Source organism: Heterocephalus glaber, unplaced genomic scaffold (assembly GCF_053883595.1).
Source record: "Heterocephalus glaber isolate CG9 unplaced genomic scaffold, H.glaber_assembly_v1.0 deba00001504, whole genome shotgun sequence".
NCBI lineage: Eukaryota > Metazoa > Chordata > Mammalia > Rodentia > Bathyergidae > Heterocephalus > Heterocephalus glaber.
Window position 1 is genome coordinate 22,026,167 of NW_028258324.1, and position 21,200 is coordinate 22,047,366.

At 34.2% G+C, this 21,200-nt stretch overlaps 1 long non-coding RNA gene across 1 annotated transcript in view; it reads right to left on the reverse strand.

Moving 5' to 3' along the window:
* Positions 1-21,200, reverse strand: part of LOC147825273 (uncharacterized) — a 137,422-nt gene that overhangs the window by 25,762 nt on the left and 90,460 nt on the right. Inside the window, exons 2-5 of the long non-coding RNA XR_015440853.1 lie at positions 17,213-17,318; positions 8,851-8,936; positions 6,068-6,143; positions 5,039-5,170 (exon numbers count right to left, since the gene is read on the reverse strand). This is a non-coding gene — a long non-coding RNA (uncharacterized LOC147825273). The remainder of the gene's footprint in view (positions 1-5,038; positions 5,171-6,067; positions 6,144-8,850; positions 8,937-17,212; positions 17,319-21,200) is intronic.

Here is a 21,200-nt window from a genome sequence, read left to right on the forward strand (position 1 = left end):
TTATGATCTAATAGAGCACTTGTCTATTGCCATTCATGAAGTATATTTTCAATGGTTTGATCATATTTCACAAATTAATTTAGAATTTTATGACTAGATAACCATTGCTCCTTATGATGGAAGAATCCTTTCCCAGATAAAAATACTACAAATATTTTGTCACAGTATATGGAAACTTAAGTATTCCTGTATCAGCATTCTATTTTATTGGGATTTCAATTGAGATGATTGAATCACATACAATTGTAAGAAATCCTGTGCATTTTTCTTTAGTTTCTCCTAATTATAAAATAACATAATTTTATTAAAAATCACAGTGAGGATATTCATATTTATATATTCAAGACATAGAACATTTTAATCAACAAAAAGATCCCACATTATCTTTTAAATCATTGTAAATGTTATTGTGTTTTCTATTTTATATTCTACTTGCTTACTTTTACTATTAGAAAAGTAACTGATTTCTGTTATTTCATAGTGCATCCAGGGACTTAGCATGACTAACTTGTATTGTATTGAATACTTTGGCAGAAACCTTTGGATTTTATACATGGACAGTCATGTTGTCTTCAAAGAGGAACACTGTCATTTCATTTTTCTGAAATTGTAATTCTTCTTATTCTTTGTCTTTGAAGGCTCTTATAATAATTTCCAATCCTATGTTGTATAAAATGTTAAAATTAAGTATCCTTAAAAAAAAAACCTAAGTATCCTAATTTTTCATTGATTTGTTCAAATTAAAAATGCTTTCAAAGTATCACCATTAACCATGCTGTTACATGTAGGTTTTTTTTCAATGATTTTATCAAATATAGAAAATTGTTTCATATTCCTAACTTACTGATAGTCCTTTTTCCTTTGAATAATGGGTAAATGTTTTAATGAATTTTTCTTCTGTATCAAGTTATTAGATCATATAATTTTTTTTGTCTATGGCCATACATGAACATGCCCAATCTTACCTGATCTCTGATCCCATAATTTTTCTTCTTTATTTTGTCTTATGGTAGATATATTAATTACTTTTGAATCCAGAACCAGCCTTGCACACCTTTAACAGACCTTGACCAAGATCTACATGTGATTTTGTAGTTGCTGCATTTAATATATTTTATATCCTTAGCTCAAAGTTTATGAAAGAAATTCTTCTGTGTAATTTTTGTGTTGTCATAACTTTTTGATATCATGGTAATATTTATGCATAAAACAACTTGTTAAATGTGAAATTTACATATATTTCTACAGAATAGCAGGAAAGAATTTCAAAATGAAACTTTTGAAACAATCACACTAAAATAGCATTAAAAATGACACACTTGGTAATAAATTTTGTCAAAGAGGTGAGAGACTTGTACCTTGAAAATAAAACATTGTTAAAAGAAATTACTGTCCCAAAAAACAAAAGAAAGACATCTTATGCTCATGGATTGGAAGACAATATACTTAATATAGCAGGCTGGGGATTTAGCTCAGTGGTTCTGCCCTCTGCCTCGCAAGCACAAGGTCCCGAGTTGGATCCCCAGTAACAACAACAACAAATGTATATATATATATATATTTAATATAACAATGATTTCCAAACATCCATAAGTTTAATATCAAAACTGCCAATGTGGTTTTTCTCTACAATGAACAGTATAAACCTAAAATATATATGGAATTGTAAGAGACTGAATATTTGAAATAATTTTGCAAAGCAACAGTTGAAAGACTTACACTTCTTGATTTCAAAATTAATTGTAAAATTACAGATATCAGAATTGAGTCGTGTTGGCAAAGGACAGATACATGCATCAATGGAAAAGATGAAAGAGTCTAAAAATAAAACCATATATATCTATAGCCAATTGATTTTCTACAAATGTGTAAACACCATACAATGGGGAAAGAATGGTTTATTCACTAAATAGCACTAGGAAAAGTTTTGTGATGTGCAAAAAATGAAGTTTGACCTTTACCTCATGCTAGATTCAAACATTACCAATAACTTAAATGTAAGAATTAAAATTACAAAAATGTTACTAGAAAACAAACAAATAAATCTTTGATATTGTATTTGGCAACTAGTTTTCTTTGGTTCTCATTCAGATTTTTCAATTCTTAATTTGCTTGATATTTACTCTTATCTTTATCAACTTTGTTTTTCCCTTGTCCTTTATATTTTCTTTTTTTTGGTACCGGAGATCGAACTCCGGTCCTTGCGCTTGCACAGCAGGCGGCGAAACCACTCCGCTAAATCCCCAGCCCATGTCCTTTACATTTTCTTAGTGTATCTGATGACACTGGTGCTTACCCATCTACCTGCTTTTAGTAACTTAAAAATGTGCAAGCGACTTTCCCAGGTCAGACTGCACTGTATCTCTTGGTGGGGGAGGAGAGTCTCAAAATCATATCTTCCAGGTCAGGTTACTAGTTGGTATTGATTGCTAGTGCCACTCAATACCCTTGTATTCTTAGTATCTTTTTAAAAGCAGAACTGTTAAATGTTGATAATATTCATTTTATTGTTTTGTGTTTGGGATGTAATATGTGCACATATTTTTCTTTTATCCCTAGTGCTTTATATCTCTTAAAATGTGTACTTTCTGATGGTTATGGACACAAAAAAAAGAATGTCCATGGACACAAAAGTAGAAATTAAAATGATGCATCCACAAGCCAAAAAGCACAAAAGATTCCAGGTAAACCAGCAGAATCCAGGAGAGAAACATGGTAGAGGTTTTCCTTCACAGGTATCAGAAAGAATCTTGATGTCCAGCTTCCAAATTTGTGAAAGAATAAAATTTTCTAGGTAAGCCCACCTAGTTTCTGGTACTTTGTTATGACAGCCTTTTAAACAAATGTAAAGAGAAAAGACAACTTAAAATATTGGGTCTTTGAGTCCATAAACCTGAGATTGTCATTCCATTTACTTAGATTTTAGTTAATTATTCCCTGAAACATTTTGTAGTTTTCACTGCAGAAATGTTACATATCCTTCGTTAGGTTTATGAATATTTTTTAACTTATTGAGCAATTGAAAATAATAATTTTAAAGTTATTTTCTAATGATTTTTCCTAAAATATAATAATTTATTTAATTTTTGTATATTGATCCTGTCACATTAACAAATTCAGTTATTAATTTAAGCAGTTTTATTTCAAAAATCCATGCTTTTATCCTGTTCCTTGCAATGTTTTCCTGACTGAGATTTCTAGTCAAATGTTAACTGAAGAGAAGGTACTGGAGACCCTTGCAGATAGGTTCCAGACTCCTGCCCTGTATAAGACATAGGCCTGAGAAAAAAACCAAAAGGCAGAACTAGGAGAGACAGAATGACCAAAGCTGGTGCACTGGACTGTCAAAGCCACTGGTTTTTATTGGCAATCAACTGAAGTAAAGGCAAGCTATGTGCAAGGGCAGGACTACATAAGAAGATATGCAGCCATGTGGTTTCTATGGAAATCAATGTAAGCAAACCTCATTAAGGATAAGACAAACCATTCTCAAATAAGGAACAGAATAGACAAAATATATGGTTGTAATTAGAACAATGTCCTTCTAGTTAAGAAGATTTTAGTTGTGGGAATGGAATTTGGATTCTAGTTATTCTGACTTCGGCATGTAGGCTTCAGTGGGACTCACTTCTCAAAATAAGCCAATTATGGGGTTAACTCTTCACAGCCTGCATTGCTTACAGCCTGCTTTGGGCATAACCAATGTTGCAGTCTCCATCAAGAAGAATGGCTTTCATTTTTCTTCTTTCTCATCCTGAGTATAAGACAATTTTTGATATAGGTTTTTCTTAGGTGCTTCTTATCAAGTTGAAGAATTTCCATTCCATTCTTAGTTAAAAAGTTTTTATCACGGATGAGTGTTATATTTAACCAAATACTTTTCTCCTTAGCCTACTTACTAACTTAATTCATGTAAGTATATACAAAACAATTTTTATTGAATAATTAATATTCTTTTCCACTTTAACTGAATCAGTTAACTTCCTTTTACTTCTCTCTAAATACATTTTTTAAATGATCATTTCTGGTCTCACTCCTCAAAAATACAGGTTATGTATATACCTTTTACATGACAAAGATGACAAGACTGTTTATTCATTTATTTGATACATTATACTGAGTCAAGCTTCAATAAGTTTAATTACTGCAACCATAATAGCATAAAATCTGTAATGTGATATGCTACTTGGTAATGTAAAAAATTAAATGGTGTTACATGACATTTAGAAATATTAACTTTTTATAGTGTCACATCATTAATAAATCCATTATAGGCCTATCTATCATTTGAAATCTGTGACCTTAGTATATTAAATATCCATAGTCATATTAAAAAAGAAATATTTAGAATTTGGCATTTCTCAGAGGAACTGAATGGGCTACCATAGGATTTAATAATCTCTTACAATTTGTCCCAAATAAATCATCTAGATAATTTTTCTATTTCAAATTTGCTTAATAAGGGTCTGAAATTCTCTAGCCAGTGATCATGAACTAACAAAACTGTTACCCAGGGTAAAGAAAACATGACATCTTTTCTCTTACTTGATACTTTTCAAGAAAATGTTTAAACAGTATTTATGACAATACATTTCAGTAAAGTTAACCTAACAACTTTGGAAGATGATTAAATTTCTGGTGTTCAAAAAAATTGTCCACCAATTTTACTAATGTATATGCTTTTCTCTAGTCAGAACAAAAGGAGAATGTTTGAATTTTCTGTTAAAGCAAATAATTAAATAGTACCTGATCCCTAAAATGAGTGTGGTATTTACTGTGGTATTCAGCTCAATCTGTTTCTAGTCCTTGTCCTCAGGAAGGAAAATGTCTTACCCCTATTTATATCCTGTCATCAGAGAGAGCCCACATTTAATAAATAACAGGTAAAAATGGAGATACAGAGGCCTAGCTAAATTGCCTGCCTTAAGGACAACTCTGGGGCATTGTTCAATGGTAGGCTTCAACAGATCTCCTGAGGTGCTTTTAGAAATACAAGCAAAGTTCAAAACTTGCCTCTGCCCAGTTTTACTTCTCTTACCCTTTAATGGTGTTGCTCCAGAGTGTTCTTCCCAATAAACTCCCTGCAGCAAATCTCCAGGTCACAATCTCTTAAGGAAATCAACCTAAGTTAATGAATCTCATTCTCTTATTTTTCATGGACATTTTGCTTCTAGAAAGAAAAAAAGTAAGAAAAAGAAAAGATAAGAAAGTCTCCCTTGTGTCCCCTATGTACTAATTAAACCTCCTAAATCTTCCTCATTATTTTAGCCCCAGTTCAGAAAAATTTTCTTAGGAAAACCTTCCTGATCTTCCCTGCTCCAGATAAGCATCTGTTATTTCATTTCTGCTACAATATTGGTTTTACTCCATCATGTATTTCTATAACAAAATACCTGAATTTAACGGCCTTAAATTCTGGTGAGTAGAAGATACAAGTCCAGCTTGGCTGTATCACAACATGGTGGAAAAGGAAACAGCCACATGCAGAACAGATCATGTGATGTGGCCTTAGTTTGTAGTAATCTACTCTTTTCACCACTCCTTTGAGGCCTTTTCTGTTCTTGAGACCAGCATTAATCCATCCATAGGCATGGAGTCCCAAGACCTCATTACCTTGCAGTAGACTCCTCATCTTAATGGTTTCAACCAAATATCCCCTCCCTGAGGACCAGGATGAACCTTTGGAGAAAGGAGGACAAAACATATCTAGACTCTACCCTGTTCATGACTGTCTTCCAGCACATAATTCCTGTGGTGAGTTATTACTAAATAATAAAACGGACAAAATTATATTTGTGAGAATTCTAGTGCTGTTAGACATGCAGAAATGACTAGACACTTGGGAAGGAAGGGTAGCTTAGCAGGATTGGTCTCATGAGAAGATAAAGGAAAGAACAAGATATTCACTGTCCAGGGTACTCTATGTGGCTAGTGGAAAAATGAATCTAGGACCTTATTTCCAGGTTAAAGTTTGTCAATAGGTGTAATTTTTGCCAATTTATTTTTTTCTGTGAGTTTGTAGTGTGCTAGGATATCCAGCAACAGTGATTCACTATGCCAATCCTACCTTGGTTTTACCAGACTCCAATTGCCTTGGCTCCAAAGATGTGATCTCCATGTGTGATGTGTGTCTTTTTCAACATCTTGCATATTTAAGTAAGTCAACCAGCAGCCATGAGCAAAGAGAAAAGTAGTTACTTAATTATGTTGCAGTCATAGTAAGAACACAAGCAAGTCGTCTGTGTCAAAAGAGAATGTAGCATGTTGCCTCCAGCATTCACCACAGATAAATTCACAATTTTAGTGGGTAATATTAACCATGTCAAAAGGCACTGCCCAAGGAAACTAAAGGGGAATGTAAGTCAAACTATGAGGTGCTGTGAAATAATAAAAATTAATATTGAATAAATGGTAATATATTATTTCTAAATTCTTTACATGCATGGACACATTTAAATGTAGCAGATCTATGAAATATAAAGATATTATGATCCACATTTTACAAATTAGGAAGTTGGGATGCACAGAGGATAGTTGAACCATACTAAAATGATATAGATCATCATCTCTCCCTTTTGCTAGAGCTAAAGTAGTATGATCAGTTTCATGATATAATCATAATGAAATATTTACTCATAACTGTACATGTGCATAATTCTGTGATCAGAGTTCAAGTGTTTAACATGCCCCAACTTCAATCCCAATTCTTTATAAAGCTACTACTAAGAGCTGACTGTTGTGCTGACCCCAAAATTTATAAGTTGAAATTTCAAGCTCAAGGTGTTACAATTATGAAGTGGGATATTCAGAGACATTATTAGACCATAAAAGTGAGGCAATATGAAATTAATATCCTTAAGAAACTCAGAGAGCTGTCCTTTACCTTCCATAGCATGAAGATACAGAAATGAGGTATCATCTGAGAGACATGAGGCTTCACCCACAGAATCTGGAAGTGCCTTTATCTTAGTCTTTGCCTCCAGTATTATGAGATAGAAATTTCTAATAAAATTATTCCTAATTTTATCATGTCTTTTTATAGCAGCCCAAGCAGACCAAGAAGCCAATTTTCCAAACATCCTTCTTCATGTTCCAAGGTCAATACATCAGAAACAAAAGTTTTTATCTCTTTGGGTTACACTATCCTAAAACTAAACTAAGAAATTATTATTATGTTTTCTCAATGAATGTACTTTATGAAAGAATACAAAATTTATCCTTAATAAGTATCAAAATATTCATTGGAAAAATCAGTTTTAACTGGCAGCTGAGTATTTTTATACATGAATCGTGATTATTATTATAAACCACAATAAATCGGTCCAGGGATTTAGCTCAGTGGCACCTACCTCACAAGTGCAAGGTCCTGAGTTCAATCCCTGGTACCAAAAAAAAAAAAAAAAAAAAAAACCCACAATAAATCAAAAATATTTACAAGTAAATATGTTCTATTTCAGTATATTTTATACTTATGTAAAATCCAAAATATTGACTTATAAAGTTCACTCTTCTAGTTCAAAATGCTACTTTCTAAACATGAGTAGAATACTTATTGGAAGTAGAGATAGATTCCAACATTTGAAAGAAACTAGTTATCTGAGAAAACAAAAAGATAATCAAAAAAACCCAATAATTGTGAGTCTACAAAGAATGCTACAAAATGGCAATTGTTAGCAAACAAATATGGTGATGCATAATGTAACACAAGAAACCGATAAAATGATATTCCTGGAATTATGACTCTCTGGTGTTGTACAAGTGCCTGTTAGTCAGGTGTTTTATGAAAGACAATAAAAATTGCAAAAAGAAATATAGAAGAAATACTTGATTTCAAGAAATAATGCTATAAAAGTGATATAGGGCAGCTTAGCAATATCCTTACAGTCTCTGAGAATGAGTTTAAAGATATTCTACACACCTCATCCTTTTTTTGGATAGAACCCTCAGAACTGAAAATACAGTAATCTGTAGCCTCTTAGCTACATACTGGCAGCTTATCACAACTTAACAGAAAGTGAGATGAAACCTGTCAAGAAAAAAAATATGGAGCATTTCAGTGGCAAATCCACTAAGACTAGGCTGCATACAATTATTTGATAAATTTAAAATAGACCAGATTGTCAGAATTATTTCCCAGCAAAGGCATTGCTGAGTGACACAGAATTGATGTATTGCAGAAATAGCTGATAAGGGACTAAACTGCAGCCAACACTAATCAAATTCCAGAGTCTAATAGCCCAAGGGAGTTCAAACTCTTCCAGCACAAACTACAGCCAATTCCTTTAGAATCATTATAACAATATTCTTACATGGGAAAGCATGTCTACTCTCAGTTATCACAAAAATAAATGATAAATTCCAACCTTCTCTCCTTCAACAGTCCCTTTTAAATATCCGTAGTAGGTTTTAAATTGAGGGCCAAAGCAACCATATACTAGAATATTTTCCGAATACCTGTGAAGTATTATCTTGCCCTTGGTATTTGGAAACTTGAGCAATTTATTTATTTAAATCTCCTTAACTCTAGTTAAGATAAACTTAAAGGGACTGAATATGTTAGAACAGTTTTTTTGGAGTAGAATTATGTCAGACTTCCCAGGAGACACTGAGATTAGCATTTATTTTTGTGCAGTGAATTTTAAAGACATGCTCCCAGGAAAATCTTAGAAGGAAGTGGAGGAAGCAGGAACTAAGAATGACTACCAAGCAATAGGGGCAGCTCTGGCCTGATCCCATGGAGAAGCTCTGTGGTCTAAGGTACTTCTGAGTTTTTCTGATCAGATAAGCTCAACCAGGTACTCAAGCATCAGTTTGATCATTGGCTAAAAGCTTCTCCAAGAAGATATAAACCTGAGGCATTTTCAGCTGTCTGTATCTTAGGGCAAGCAGGCCTGAGTAGGTCTGGAGCACTCTTCTGGCAGAGTTGCAAATTCTGGCTGTTAGAAAAAAAAGGAAAACAAGGTGAGAATAAGAAAAGAAGGGCGAGAATGGAAACAGTATAAAGGCAAATATCACTTTTCACTCTTGAGACCATCTCTTAAGGATGATTTTAGAGTATAATTAAGTATAGTATTTTGTTAGCATTTATTATTAACATATTGAATCAAGCCATAAGAGGAGTAGAAAGTGAAAAGCCCAGATAGGAAGCACTAACATGCAGTACTGTCCAAGCAGGCATTATGTTACCGCAACCATTTGAGAAGGGTTTTGTAAACAGAGACACATGGCGTTACATCAAAGTAAAACACTTCTGCACAGAAAAGAAAGCAATGGAGTGAAGAGACAACCCACAGGATGGGAGAAAGTGTTTGCAAACCCACCAAGGAATTAATTTCCAGAATATATAAAGAACTCAAACAACAACATGGAAAAAACCCAAATAATCCAATATAAAATGAATAAATGACCTGAAAAGAAATTTCTCAAAATAGGATGTAGAAATAGCCAAATAATATATTAAAAGGAAAAAAAAAATCCTTAACACTATTAGCCATCATGAAGATACAAGTCAAAATCACAATGAAATATCATCTCACATGAGGTAGACTAGTTCTTTTCAAAAAGATAAAAAATAATAAATGCTGCCAGGGATGTGGAAAAAGGGAAACAAATTATAAAAACATTATAAAATTTGCTCAAAAAACTAGAAATAGATTTAATATATGATCCAGCAATCCCACAACCAGGTACATAACCAAAGAAATTGAAGTAGGTGTGTTGAAGGGGAAAACATGTGTACTGCCAGGTTTATTGAAGCATTATTGACAATAGCCACGAATAGAAGAAACTTAAGTGTACATCAGCTGGCAAATGGGTTAAAAACATGTAGTATAAAAATGGAGTATTGTAGTGAGAAAAAGGAATGAAATTCTGGAGGACATTATGTTAAGTGAACGAAGTCAGGAAAAGAAAGATAGATACCACATGTTTTCACTTATATGTCAAAGTTGATGTTGATCTCAAGTAGAGAATGAAGTAGTGGTTACCAGAGCCTGACAAGTGCAGAGGGGTGATGGAGAAGAGATGGTTAAGGGGCACAGGGATGCACTAGGATAGGAGAAATAGCTTCTAATTTTCTGTAGCATAGCAAGGTGCCTATGCCTGAAAAGAATTAATTCTGTATTTTAAAATAGCTAATGGAGTGAATTTTTAACATTACTAACACAATGAAATGATAAGTGTTTAAGGAGATAGATATGAATATTGTCCTTGTGTGATCATGACACAACATATATATGTATTGAAATGTCATACTGAACCCAATAAATAAGTTCAATTGTTATGCATCAATTGATATATGTGCTAATAAAAAGAGGGACTTTGAAAGATGAGTAGGACTTTTCTAAAGAGCATATGACATACAGCATTCTACGAATAAATGTAAAGTGAACAGTACTGTGTAGCTAAACATGTACCAGATAATCTGAGATACAATGAGAAAAGCAATTCAGGTGTATTAGTCGGCTTTCTACCACCGTAACAAAACACGTGAGAATATCAACTTAATTGAAGAAAGATTTATTTCGGCACAAGTTTCAGTCCATAACTGTCTGACTCCATTCCTTTCAGCCCACTTGTGAGGCATAAAGGAAGGATGGAGCAGAGGAAAGCTGCTCAAATCATGACAGACAGGAAGCAAAGATGATAAGGGAACAGAGCCAAAAAAGATGGAGCCAGGCCAAGATATAATCCCCAAGGTCACACTCCAAAATCCACTCCCTGCAATGACGTTCTACTTTCTTCTTCATCATCTCCCAGTAATAACATCACATTATGATCTCATCACTAGATTCTTACACTGATGAATTTAGAGCCCTCATGGACCAAACACTTCCAGAAAACCCTTCAGCTGGCATCTAATTTTGCAACACAATGAATATTTTGGAAGGACATTTTGGATAACAACTATAACACTCATTTATTGGAATTAGGGAGGATATACTTCAAGATGCAATTAAGAGTCTGTCGTTTTCAAATTCATTCATCATTAATTTACCAAGAATAAGGAGTCACCTGAGTTCTAATAACATAGACAATACTTAAATTGATGCCCAGAGAAGGGCGTTCTATTAATGTTATAGTGACTGGCTTGATAGGCTCTCCATCCAGAACCCAGAAATCCAGATTTTGGTTCACAGAAAAGAAAATGGAAGGAAGGAACATCGCAGAATTGGAATGCATGGATCGGACAGTTTCCTAGATAAACAATCAAACAAGAACATGGGTTTTTCAATCTAGGCAATGGACAACATTTTGATTTATTTAATAGCAGATAAAATTTGTAGTGAATGCTGATTTGGGGAAGGATGATAATTCAGCCATTTTGTTTACTTGTTTTTTCGTGCATTGATTATTTGTCAAACCGCTTTGAATGAGGTTAAATGTTAGAAATTAAAGTGCATTGTAAGCCTAAATTTAAGAATGCATTAATAAGGAAGAAAAAGACTTTCATCAAAACAGAGAAACACAGAACAAAAATAGTTTTTAAATATGTGATGTGAACTCCAGCTGGTGTTTATTATACTCATTAGTAAATATCTTTTTATTTGGATACTTTGATCAGTATATAGATAGTACATCCTAGCTCTAGAATCAACACTAAAGACAGATTGTGTAGAGGCCAAATAGGGGATAGGTTCCATGGCCAAATCACTGCAGAACTCCTCAAAGTGTTGGTCACACAAAGATAAAAATATGCCTGGTTTAGATACAAATACAGGCTGCTCTATTGGATTGCCCCAGGGAAAAAATTACTCCAGAAGGATACATGTATATAAACACTGTTAGAATGCATATAAACTTTGTTAGATAAATATGAATTAAAATATTAAATAATATATACTAATAATATATGTATCATAAATAGTCTTTTCAAATATGTATAATCAGAAAAAGAAAAGCATATTTTAATATTTATTTTAATATTAAATTTATTGAGACATCATGGGATTAATACAAGTTACCTTTGACCTCTGTAATTACAAGAGGTCCTCAAAGTGGTAACCATTAGCTTCCATGCGTTTATTGGTATGGTGAACTGCTCAGTGTGTATACATTTTTGCCAAACTTTGTATATATATAAATATATTTATATCTGTAAACCTGAAAAATGGATTTGAAAACATAAAGAGAACAGCACACTTACTGCTTATCTATCATCTGTCAATATAATCAATAGATCCTATGGTATGATAAGCACTCAGCAATACTGAGGTCCCTCACAGATTCTAATAACCAGTTGACATCTTTGCCTAAAACAAATTGTATCTGAGGGAAGAGTGATTCACTCTCCTGGCACCTCCTGTAAAGGGAGTTGTATTGAAGTAAACCAGTCTACTGGCTGCTCCGAGACCTCCCAGCCTCTGCTTTCATGCAAAGTGGAAATCACCCAGAGAGAGAAATACAAGGCTAAGGTGCCTGTCAAATGTATGACCTCAAAATTCCAACACTCACCAATACTGTTTAAGGGAATGAACAGTTGAAGGAGTAGGGAGGAAAACAGAGAGAGAGAGAAAGGAAAAAATATAAATATATGTATTATACATTATATACATCTCAAGAAGTTCTTGATAAGGAAGATTTTTTTAAAAAAAAACCTAAACTGCTGGGGATTTAGCTCAGTGGTTCTGATGCCTGCCTCTCAAGTACAAGGTACCGAGTTCAATACCCTGTACAAAAAAAAAAAAAAAAACAAAAAAAAAACCTAAACTTTGTAGCAGCCTGAGTAAATAAATTACATACAAATATATGAGAATAATTTTGAGAGGAAACTATGTAAAGAATTTCTTTATTTAGTGAGCTTAAATAATTTAATTACATATATAAGTATGAAAGGGTGACAGGATCATGTTTCAGTAATCTCTCTGCAGAGGACTGTAATATTGACTATGCCCAAGGCAGGCTGTAAAGAGTTAACCCCACAGTTGGCTTGTTTATGGAAGTGAGTCTGACTGAAGCCTGCATGCCAAGGTCAGAGTGACTCACGCCCAAATTCCATTCCCACAACTAAAACCTTCAGACTAGAAGGACAATGTTCCAATTACAACCATATATTTTGTCTATTCTGTTTCTGATTCAAGAATGCTTTGTCTTGTTCTTTATGGGACTTGTTTACATTAATTTCCATAGAAGCCACCTCTTGCCTTTACCCCAATTGAGTCCCAATAAAAGTCAGTGCCTGGGACTGACCAGCACCTTTGTTTGTTACACTGGCATTGGTCGCCCTGTCACCTTGCTTTCTCTTGAGTTGCTAAGATCACAGGTGCAGAGGAGGTGGGGGAAAGCCTGAGGAGAACTGCTTGACCTCAGTGCACCCGGGGGTGCAAGCTGGGTGCCGTGGTCACACTCAGAGACGGTTAAGCAAGGCTTGCACTCACCTTCAGAAAGAACTGAAATGAGAAAATAACTAATGGATTGAAAACAGCTAGGAAAGCTCTGAAGAGCCTAAAGCACAATCGTCAGAAAAAAACACTCAGCTTTTAAGAGCCAAGGCCAGCGCTGTGTTATCAGCCTGATGCTGCCTGCTGGGATCTGGAATCCAAAACAAAGTCAAAGAAAATGCATCTGTACTCTACCAAACATAAAGAGATTCTACAAGAGAAATCAAGTTACAAATTTTAGCTAATTGATAAATGTATCTTTGTTTCAATTTGACTTGATGTTTAATTGTGTGCTTAAAATATTTCTTGTGCGTTGTGTGATCTGCGTTGTATACTGGAACCTGACTACTGGGGTCTCTGCCATCTCTCTCTCTCTCTCTCTCTCTCTCTCTCTCTCTCTCTCTCTCTCTCTCTCTCTCTTCTTCACTTTTTTTCTTCTCATACTTTAAGCCTATTACAAGGATAACAACAGGATGCATTTCAGTGAACACAAACGCAGATTTTCAGCCTTCATCATTTTAGTTTTGAATCTGAGACGTAAAGAAAAATTTGGTATTAAAAACAGTGGCTCTGGGCCCGGGGAATTAGCTCAGTGGTTTCGCCGCCTGCTGCGCAAGCGCAAGGACCCTAGTTCAATCCCCGGTACCAAAAAAAAAAACAGTGGCTTTTTAAAAAAAAAAAACAAAACAGTGGCTCTTTTATGGGAGAAATTTCTCAGAGGTTTTGATGAGTTGAGTAGGCATATTATTTTGTATTAATCTTACAATGAACTATCGTTAAATTCTGTAACTGTTCATACTGGATTTTTGGAAGTTTTCTAATATAAAGTCATATAACCTAAAATATTAAGAACTTGTTGTGTTTTTTCTTAAAATGGAGTACTATTCAGCCATAAAGAATGAGAAACATTTATTGCTAAATGGATGCACACTGAGACCATACTCTTAAGTGAAATAAATAGGATACTCATGTAAATATTGAATAGTTGCTCTGGTGTGAAATACTAAAAGTGTAGATAAGGTTCAAATGATATAATTGATAATGTGAAATACGAAGAAAAGCTCTAAAGGAGTTAGGAAAGTGGGAAGGGTAGGGGAAATGTAAGAAGGGAAAAGAAAAAATATGAGAGAAGGAAAAAATGGAAACAAAGTTTCCATAAATAGGGAAGGGTGGAGGGGGTGAAGGGAGGGCAGGGAAATGGGGAAAAAATAAGAACTAAGATACATCATGTAAAGGTACAAGATCCCAATGATCAGTGTAACTGTATTTTATACCTAAAATGTACCAATAAACTTAACGAAAAAAAAAGAACTTGTACATTTTTAGCCATTTTTTTTCTTTTCTATTTGCAATCCTAACAAGAACAGAATGATGTTAAATAAAATTGATGATGGGGAGTACTCTTATCTTATTCCTGACAATAAATAAAAAATTTGCACAAATTCATTTATAAATAAGATGTTCCTTTATGCTCTCACTTACGTATCTATATCTTTCTGTTTGATTAGGTATTTTTTGTCAGAACCAAGTTTACTTTTACTAAACATCTTTTTGCTAAAAATAAAAATAATGCTATCATTGATTTTAGCACTGATTAATGTGATGAATAATGTTTACAGGCACCTTAATATTGAAGTAAGACTATCATCTTGAGATGGGTACAATTTTAGCATAATGCTTTTTTCTTTTCATTTGAAAAATGTTAATATAAAGAAAATAATGGAAAAATAATATAACAATATGGAGGATATAGGCTTATCACCCCTAATAAATTTCAGCTCATTTTACATTCTCTAATATTTAAATATTTATATATATATATGAAGTTTTGATTTCAGACCTTTCCTTATTCCTTTATTTTTTTCTCTATATAACATATTATGATCATTTTAATGTAATCATTCCATGTTTTTGCCCTTTTACTACATATTTGTCACAAATACACACATCTATGGAATTCTGTTGTATATCTAAATCTTCATACAATAATCATTCTCTATGTGTTTTAATGTGACTTGGATGTTTTAGAATATTACCTTCATATTTAATTTAAGGACTTGCTTCTTAGTGTACCTTGGCTTTATTTGAAGGATAAATATTTGATTATAATTTTTATTAGTTTGGTGATATAGTACTCTTATCTGCAATTTTCTTTCACCAACTGCTTTTCCTGGTTTCTCTCTTGGTATCTGAATATTTGACCTCAAACAGTATGATTTCTTACATGCCCATGGAAGATTCTGTGTGTGTTCACAATGCTTAGAGCCACAACTAAATCAGATCCACAGTTGGCATAATGATCTCAGATTCTATTGCTAATACTTGTGCATGCAGCCAGACTTAATCTCTTATCCTCTCAGAAACAGGCTGAGTGAAGACAGTTAATCCTAAATTCCGTTTATTTGTGGTCCTCAGATATTCCCTTCCTTGTTTAGAATGAAGCCTTGAGTCATGGTTTAATTATGTTGTTTGTTTCTTTTGAACAAAATTTGTGAATGTACCCCATACACCAGGCTGAAGGGGAAATCTTCTGCAGGAAAGACTGAATATATCAGGAGATCTCCTTGGTTTTCAAGGAAATGACTTTTCACCATTATATTTCATGCTGTAATAATTCTTGGTTTGACCACCATTTCACGACAATGGCTACACATTTATGGCCTGCTTTTGACAAAGCTGATATGATAGAACCTGTTTTTAGTCGCATAATCTCTGTTTCTGTGGTACAAACTTGGATCAAGCCTTGCTGTAGGTCCTATACCAGACTCCGAACCTGACTTTGGTAGTCTCTGCGCCTAGGGTCCTCTACAATGCTTCAGTAGCGAGATTAGGTCAAGTGTGTTGTTTCACTCAAGATGTAGTTCTATTTATTATTGTTGGTTGCTTCATTTTCTTTTTTGTTGTCCCAGTGGGTTCAGATCTATTTAAGTAAAAAGGCAGGAAAACGATATATTTCCTACCCCATTTTAAATCTGAATTATTTAGACTACTTTCAAAACTAGTATTATTTAAACACAAACACACATGGGCACACTCATATGTGTATACAAAGAGAATATGGAATAGTGTGTTCTGGATTGTAGAAATTGTGATTTTAGAATTTGTTTCTTTCTCCACACAATTCCACCTGGATGCTTTCCTCTGAATGTTTGACATTTTCTTAGTCTTATCTCTTGCTAAATGAACGTTTTAATATAGCAGTTCACTTTATGTGTTCTAGTTACAAAATGTAATTCTTAATTATTTTAGAAATTTTGGGGAAAAAAAACCAGAAAAAGAACAGATGGAAGAATTCATCATGAAATTGGGATAATTATTTTCTCAAAATGTTCTCAAGATTTTCTCTGAGAAAAAAATTTTGAAGCAAAATGTTTTGAGTACATTTTTTAATCCCAAATGGAAGTATTTTTTTACAAGTAGCATAGCTCACCATTAATTATCTCTTATAAAATGTTACATAGTAACATTTATTTTAAATCAAATTTGTTATTTTTAATTAAGTATTTTTAAAATCAAATTTGTTATTTTTAATTAAGTATCTTTAAAAGTATAGAATATTGGTGTTAGAAAAGTTAGCAAAATAAAAAAATATGAATGTATTGAGAATAATCATAAGCTTCAAGGTCCAAAGGCTAAATTAATTCTGAGGATGGGACTATGTACTACAGATACTATGACTGAAAAACAAATTATCCAACAACTCTGTGATGTAATATTCACTGACATTTACACATAGAGGAGATGGCTTATCTGTCCATCATGATGTCTGGGGCCTCATCTGGAAGACCCAAAACATGGATTTGAATCATCTGAAGGTTCATTCCCACACTTACCTGGGAGTTTATCATGACCTTCAGCTGCAGGCCTCTATTCCTTCCCAAGTGGCCTCTCCATGCAGCCTCTCTGTATGGATTAGTATGGGCTTCCTCACAGTAATGGCTGGGGTCCAGGGAAAACCAAGAATGAGAAATATCATTTTTTAATCTAGCCTCAAATGTTATACGGCATCACTTCTATTATATTCTATTTGTCAATATGGTCACAGATGCCAATTTTGACAAATTTTACGGGTATAGAAAATAGAGTCCACTTTTTAATTGTGTGTAGCTAGGTTCTGGAAGAGTAAGTGAGATTTGAAATATTGCTATTGCTATTTGGGGGGAAAATCCTCTGGTGATAACACACAGAGAACAAAAGGGGACAATCCTGCCCTCTAAGAACAATGGTTCCATTGATAGAAAGGATGATTCCCTTCTCTCAAAGGTGTTACTGATTTCTGCCACAATATTGCTTGGTGTCTGAGAAAAATAATGGGATTTCTCCATTGTCTCTGAACTTTAGAAGTTTTCAAATTCCTGCTTGAATGAGAACTGGGGAGGCCTCCTATGCAGCTGTCTCACTGTCTGAGATTTGAGGAGAGGCACAGTACTAGGAAGAAGGAAGTGCTTAACCCACACCCGGCTCTCTGGCCTTTCAAATTCTTGTCTTTCACCCATCCACAGGTTGCTGTCTGCTTTGCTGAGTCCTCAAATAGCTGATTCATGCATTCTATTTACTTTATGTAGTAAGAGAACTGAAACTCTTTTCAGTAGGAAATTTTACAAATATGAAATAAGAAGGCTCATCATGAAATCTCAAATGTATATAAACATATGAGGTGTGATAGAAAGTTTTAGTGGATGTTTAAATTTTTCTTTAAAATTATCACTCTGAAAGTCACAATGTCATTAAATGCCCTCAAAATTCTCTGCCTCAGCTAATACACAATTATCCCATCATTCTTGCCACATTCTGAAGCAATTCAGGAATTCTTCATTTCTGAGTATATTTACAAGTAATCAAAACTGCAGGGAATGCTGCTGCTAAATGCCATCCAGTGGAAAGGCAGGCTCATAAACACATTATGATGTGTCATCACCCAACTTATTTACCAGATTTGGCACTATATTACTTCTGGCTCTCCCCCAAAGTCAAAATGCTGATAAAAGGTGTACACATTATTTGATTCAGGACACAAAAGCAGCTATAAGAGAGCAACTGAAGATCCTCATGAAACAGGATGCCAGAGATGCTTAGGAAAGAGGCAAGAATGCTGGAGTAAGTGTCTTCAAGTAAGGGAGAGTATTTTGAGAGGGAGTAATGACAATGTGTCTTTTACTATAATACATTTTCTCATTTAAACATTCATTGTAATTTTGATCACACCTTGTGTATTTAGACATTACAAGTAACTACACTTACTGTTTAAAAGCAAATTTAATTGATCTATAAATATATAATTATATGAAAGATCCCGAAATTATCCAAGTAAAATAAATAATTTATAAAACAATACATAAAACACACACTTTATATCAATCATGAAACAAAATCTAAGTGCTAAAGAAAGTATACAGGATAAAAAAAACTGGCAAATAAATGGTTAATGCCGACTGTTGTAGTGAGTAAGATAAGAGAGAATACTTATGTTCTATATTATCAATTTCATCAATTTCATGACTTAACCTTTTCTCATATTTAATGTTTAAGAGGAGACCTGTCTTACAATTTCAGTAGACCATGTAGAAGCTTGTATTTAATGTCACCTTGTACTATAATTCACTCATGCATAATGTCTGTCAGCAGTTTGGGCAGAGAGAAGTAGAGGTCTCTTAAGAAACAATACATTATTGATGCTGTCTGGCATCCAGGGAGATTTTGTGTCATCCAGGGAGACAAAGTCCCAACCATTCATATCTTTGAATAAAAAAATAAATGGAGGAATAATATTCTAACAGTAATGAAAAAATTAGAAATTTTTTAAAAGGTGCAATTGAAAAAAACACTAAAATGTATTTTTAGAAAAACCCCTAGTAAACATATAAGAGCTCTTAGTAGACAAAATATTTTAAAATGAAGTTATTGAAGAACAAAATAACTAAAATGATATATGATTTTTCTAGATTAGAATAAATGTGGCTGGACAGATTACAAGTCAATATGAATAACAATACCACATATAGGGAAAATCAATATTAGTCACAATACAGACTTGAAAATGTAAAAAGAATAACATTTCTTGAAAAACATAGATTTTAGATTTATTCTTTTAATATAAAGATATTTGAATGAGATAACAAAACATTTCACAAACAAAAATACTGATAAAATTTAAAAATCATAAATATTTATTAATAAACAACCTTAGAGCACATGTATATGCATGAGTATAAAAACATCAAGCCAGAAGTGCACACAGACCCCAGCCAGAAGTCTGCATGGACAAGAGCAGCATCAGTGCCCAGGTCCCAACCAGCACTCTGCCCACACTCCACCAGCATGGGCACACAGACCCCTGCAAAAGGCCTGACTAGAAAACAACTGCACAGGCATGCAGGGCACAGGCAGTGGCCCACTGAGAAATTATCAGTAAATGTGTGCAGCCCCAGCCGGAAGACCACTCAGACACCAGTGACTCGGGTGCACAACCACTAGACAAAGGCCTTCCCAGACAAGAGCCATGCAGGTGGGCAGGCCATGGCCAGAACCCCAACTGGAAAACAGTACAGTGCATGGATCGAGAGGGTCACCATTCTGAACCAAGGAATTGGCACAGTAGTGAGCAGCAGAGATAGGCCTCTCAGAGGCTTGCAGAAAATTGAGGCCAACTGGGTGAGCAAATAGTCACTTCAAAAATGGCACAGCAGGCTGCATCTGTTGAAATGAGAAGACACATAAACAAGACTCAAAACTAGACTTCTAGATCATCTAAGGCAACCCCAGGGGACAAAAAGATGGTACAATATGATACTCAAAAACCTAGACACCCTGAACTTGAAACAAAAGAGGATATGGAAAAAATAAAATCAGAAATTATTTCTCAGATAACAACAGAGATTGTGTCTGTAGTGAAAGATATGATTAATAACTCTAGAGTAGACACAGATAAAAAAAATAAAGGGGTTGGGCTGGGGATTTAGCTCAGTGGTTCCTCCACTTGCCTTGCAAGTGCAAGGACCTGAGTTCAATCCCCAGTACCAAAAAAAAAAAAAAAAAATACGGGGGCTGAGGAACATGATGGAATCCCAACATAGGAAACAAATGGAATCCATACAACAGAAGCAAGTAGATATCTAGGAGACTAAAAGCTCCACTGAAAATTTACAGAGCAGAATGATGAGAACAGAATCAGATATAGAAGACAGGGTTGCAATTAGTGATCAGGAAAAGAAAAATTTCTTAAAAATGGTAAGGGACCATGAGAAATCAATCCAGCTGGATAATGTAAAGAAGTATAGCATAAGACTGATCAGAGTCAATGAAGACACAGGAGAGAGTGCAAATGACATAAAAAACTGTTCAGAGAAGTAATGGCAGAAAACTTCCCAAGCAGGGGAAAAGAATTTGACATATAGATAAGTGAGGCATATAAGACTCCAACTAGCCACGATCAAAGAAAATCTACACCTAGGTGTATAATGCCTAAGATTCCAGAAAAACAACAGAATAACAAAATACTACAAGCAGTTAGAGAAAAGAAACAAATCACAAAGGAAAGGAAATACAAAGGAAAGCCCATCCAAATCACAGCAGACTTCTCCACACCAACCCTCAAGGCAAGAAGAGCTTGGAGTGACATATTTGAAGCCCTAAAGGAAAACAGCCTCCAACCCAGATTGATGTAACCTGCAAAACTATCTTTCAAAATGGGTGGAGAAATAAGATGTTTTCATGACACAGAGCACCTTAGGAACTTCGTGAATACCACACCATCCTTCCAAAAATTTTAAACAATATTCTATGAAAAGACAATAAGGATCACAACCCCAGAAAGCCCAGAAG